The sequence below is a fragment of the Apium graveolens genome, chromosome 2 (genome assembly GCF_009905375.1).
Source record: "Apium graveolens cultivar Ventura chromosome 2, ASM990537v1, whole genome shotgun sequence".
NCBI classification, from domain to species: Eukaryota; Viridiplantae; Streptophyta; class Magnoliopsida; order Apiales; family Apiaceae; genus Apium; species Apium graveolens.
In genome coordinates, this window is record NC_133648.1 from 317,848,106 (window position 1) to 317,853,389 (window position 5,284).

The following is a 5,284-nucleotide window of genomic DNA, read 5'->3' on the forward strand; positions in this document are numbered from 1 at the left end:
GGTAGCAAAGAATGAAGCCCACTCAGATTATCACAAAATGATGGACTTCATCAAAAACTGTAAACTTAGCTATGCAATGCTGGAAGCCCCAAGGATTTACTGTGAAGTAGTTGAGGAGATTTGGACAACTGTTGAGTTCAACTCCATAGATATGACCATCTCTTTCACTCTCAAAGGTAAAAATCACTGTGTTAACTGTGATGATTTACTAGCATGTTTTAAATTGCCTGAGAACAATGCCATGATACCACACACTGATAATGATGTATCCAGCATGTTAGATTCCATAGGTTATTCTCTTAACTCTGCTAGTTTAGGGAGTATTAAAAGAAAAGGCCTTAGGAAAGAATGGAGTTTTCTTGGGGATGCCTTTATCAAGGTTTTCTCTGGGAAAATTAGTAATTTTGATGCCATAACTTCATCTCTTGTTAATATGCTCTATATGCTTGTTTCTGATAGGTATTTTAACTTTAGCAATTATGTTATGCTAGAATTGGGTACTAGATTAGGTAACAAAGCTAATATACCTAATAACATCTATTATGCTAGATTCTTTATGTTATTGGCTAACCATGTTGCTGAAGGTTTGGTCATAACCAATGAGAATAACAAACTCAAGTGTTGGGCACAAGAGAAAAGAGTTCTTGCAGATTTATTGAGAATGGATCTCAACAGCAGTGTACCATTGGTATATTTACCAATCATGGATGCACCTCAGGTAAGTGAGGTAATTGTTTCTACAACTCCTACTTCTTACAACCCCTCTATTTCTTTATCTTCTAGTGTGCCCATGGAATCTGTGACAATGCCCCAACAGATTCCTACCAAGGTCACCAAAACTAAACTTTCAAAATCAAAGACAAAGAAAACCACCTCTGTTGTTTCTCAAAAGACAATAGTTGTAACACCTACCCTTAACCCTGAGGGGAGTGAACAGGGTGTGAGTGGTGAGGGGAGGGGTGAACATCAAATAAACCCCCAGGATAAGGAAGGAGAGATAAGTGTTTCCCAAGCTAGCCAAGCCACAGTTTCTCAAAAAGCTGTGGTGGTTGAAAAGGTTACTAGCACATCCCTAGCTGCATTCTCCCAAAAGGATGTAACTATTGAAAATAGTTCCCAACCAGGAACACAGAACAAACGAGGGAGGGACACAGAAGCCAAACACTCACCAACAAAAGCTTTTATTAGAAGAAAGAGGGCTAAAACCCAATCTTATACACAGGGTGCACACACTGCACAGATACATCCATCTGTATCTATGCCTTCTCAAACTCAGTTTGATGTGGCTCCAACAAATGTGGAGTCACAGCCCCATTCTCTCACAATTAACACACATCAATCACCACACACTTCATCACCATCTCTGGATGTGGATATGTTATTCCCATCAATTCCTGATTCTCCCTCTTTACAACTCAGGGAGGAGCCCCACTCAAAAACAGGTGATCATCATCTTTTAAATGATTTGTTGGATCACCCGCAAATTCTTTCAGATGTAATTGAAGGATCTGTGTCACCAAAACTCAAATCAATCCACACAGATTCAACAGTTATATCACTTTCAATTTCTACTTCTTTTCCTTCTTCAACGGATATCACTCATCCGTTGACAAGTGGTTGTTCTTCAACGGATAAGCTTAACAGCAGTTATCCGTTGATACCATCAGTGTCACCTTCAACGGCTATTCCATATCCGTTGATAATCTGTACACACACAACTGAAACAATTCCAAGTGTAGAAGACATGATTACTGTACAATCACTTTTAGGACTGAGGGAAGGGAGTGTCAATTTGAGTGAGAGGCTGGGTTGCACCCAGGCAAAAGGAGAGATTGAGAGCTCAAATATGCATGTTATTTCTTCCAGCATGGCAAAAGTAAGTGAGAGGAGTTCCACCTTAGTAGGTGAAGGTGAGGAAGTGAGGAGTGTGAGCCAGGGGGAGCCCCTGATGCAAGAATATAGAGAAAAAGAGAGAAAGGCAGGTACAGCAGATATAAGGGTGGATACAACCATTGCTAGTGAGTCAATGCTTGTGGATGATGCTGAAAAGGAAAGACAATTTCAGCAACATTACAAAGCTGTAATTGATAACATTTCCTTGGATGCTGACACTTTTACTCATCCTGTGTCAGCCTATCAGTTGTTGGCTGCTCAGGGCAATGAGGAGGCAGAAAAGACACTACATCTAGTACATACAACAGAATCTCTTCAAAGGGATAAAGCTGCTATTAACAAGATGCCTTCTACAGCTGGTGAGTTATCTGAGGGATTTGGAGTAAATTCTGATGATGATGACTCTGTTTCTTTTGATGGAAGCATGAACTTAGGGGGAGATGAAAGCCCTAGTTCTATTCCAAATTTACCTGAATGGGCCTTGACAAAGGAGTCTACATCAGGGCAATTCAATGTCTCCTTAGTCAAACAAATCAGTATTATCCAACAGGCCATTCAGAAAACTTCACATGCTGGTACCAAGGCAATCCTTACAGCTCACCTGGACTCACTGCATCTCATGAAGTTGCAGCAAGTAAGACAGAATCTGAGTGTGGATGAACTCAAGAAGGATATTGCTGACTTGAAATCCTACAATTCTGAAAAATTGGATTCAGTCATGCCCTATGGTACAATGAAGGACTTATTGTTGAGATTGAAAAAGGATTCAAATACTGAAAAGAGGCTGGCTAAGTTAGAAGACAGAGTCCAAGTTATTGAAAATTTTGTGGCCAGCATTCTTCACAACCAACAATCTCAAACAAGTCTACTTATGCAGCTGGCAAAGGCACAAGGCTTGACCCCTCTCCTTGATGATAACAAAAAGGGGGAGAGAAAAAGGGAAGGGAAAGGAGAGCCATCTACAAAAATCCAGATATCTAAAGTGCTAGTTCCTGCCATCACTACTTCTCCAATTATGCAAATCAAAGGAAAGCCTGATGGAATTGACCTAATCCAGCTAGCAGCAGCTGAAATTCAAGTGAAAGAGCAAAGGAGGAGAATTGATGAAAGGGTGCAACAAGTGTTTGGCTCAACACAAGATAAATCAATATATGTGAAACATAGCACAAAGGTTGAACCAATCATTATGGAGCACAAGCCAGAAAGGAGGAATAAGGTTGGAAAGACTTCTTTCAAGAATCTAAAACCTATAGTTCTCAAGCCCAACACTAGATCCAGCAAGGACTCCACAAAGAACCCCCTAGACTTTGCTCAGATGAAAGAAGTGGACTTTCCTCTTCCAAAGCCTGATGAAGACAAAGTTTTGGGTGCTAACATCATAAAGTACAAGGAGACCAAGGACATAATTGAAAGAATGAAAATGGCCATTATCTTTAGAGAGGGAAAGAGTATCTGTGATGCAAGGACATCCCAAATTCTCAAAGGCCAAGAGGGAAGAAACCAAAAGGTTGAAGAAAGAAGCTGAAAAACTCAAGGCTGACAAAAGAGCACTAGCAAAGCTTGAACAACAACTAAAGTCAAGTCAAGTTGAAGGAGAGAAAGGAATTGAAGTCAGGGGTGAAGACAAGATTGCAATCCTAGATGAGGTTTTTGGGAGTATATTTGGTGAGAGTATGGAGGAAAGAGAGGAATGGCAGAAGGGAAACAGAAGAAAGGCCAAGGCACATAGAAGGAGTGAAGATAACACTGAAGAAACTAAATCAATATCTAAACCACTACCTTCCATACCTGAACCTTGTGTTGCTGATCCCACTATAAATATCCATGGTGAACTAATCATCCCAAAAGAGGAACCTATTGATTGGGACACCATCAAATTGCCTACCTTTTTAACCACTCTTCCACTACCAAAGAAACAGAAAAGAAAATCCAAATCTACACCTCCCCTAACCTCTAAGAAATTCACTCAAAAACAAAAACCTAAGCCTAAGCCACCCATTTCTAAAGATGATTATGTTCACATCTGTGACATAAAAGAGATTTCAGACATTGAACTCTATCTGGATGAGCTGGAGGATGTAAGGGGAATAGCTGCCTACAGACAGCTACCAGAGAGATTGGTGTTCAGATACAAAGGAGCTGGGGAAAGAACATGGCCTCTCTACAGGATTCTGAATGAAGGCTACTCTACCTTGATCAGAGTCTTTTCAGCCATATAAAAGGATTCTGGCTTTACCAGGACTGCCAAGACTGAAATTCTCAACAAGATTGCCAACATAAGGAAAACTTGGAGGGAGCCCAATGCTTTGCCCAAAACTTTACTTATTCAAGAAAGGGGAATTACAATCCACAAATCACCTCATTGGTTGATGGAATTTAGAGATGATACAGGAGTCAGAAGATTTTTCAGACTTGAAGACCAACTCAAGATTGCCAGCAATGAAACTCTCAAGGAAATGCAATCTAAGTTGGATATCAGTGATGAAGATGAAGCTGAATTCTACAGACAACTCCAACTCCAAATTGAGGAAAATGACAAAGGGCTAGGAAAGAAAACAAGGGAACAAAGAAGAAAAAGATGATTTGCTCAGACTAAAGGAGCACCCTTGGAAATTCTGTAAATCTTCAATTACCTCCTAGTACATACACTTTTGCAGCACTTTTAAATTTCTACTTAGTTTCAATTCATATATTTGTTAAGTGTTTTATTATCATCAAGTTAACCCTGAATTTATGTCTACAATTCTTATAGACATAAATAGGGGGAGATTGTTAGGAATATATGTGCATTAGTTTGATGATATGTGTAACAAAACACTTAAGTAGAAATTTAGTGTTTGTAGCCTCAACGGATAAGACCACTTTGGCTATCCGTTGATGGTGCAGCTTTACTTAGAAATAAGTCTAGTATTGTAGCACATTTCAGTCTCTGTATTTAAGATATAATTCTTAGAAGTTGAGAGAAAATATAAGTCATGTTGACTACTAGAAGATATGCAAATAGGAAGGCCAATTGTAAATATTTCATGCCTTGTAATTTTGTATAAATGAAGTGGTATCAACGGATATCTTAAAGACCTTCAACAGATGAGAAACAAAGCTTCAACGGATGTCTCTAAAGCTTCAACGGATAGAGCTTCAACTGCTAACACATCAACGGATAAAGCCATCAACGGATGAAGGCTTCAACGGATGTTCTGTTAAATAGCAGTTGATAAGTGGTAGTTGTAACAGCAGACAGAGGTACGTGGGTTGACAGAGATAACTGAAATGTGGAAGCCTAATTTCAGGAACATCAGAAAAAGCAGCCGTTCTACTCTAGTACAAAGAGGCAATAGTCAACAAAGTACTTGAGTGATATGGAGAAGAAACAAGTGGAGAACTTATTTTA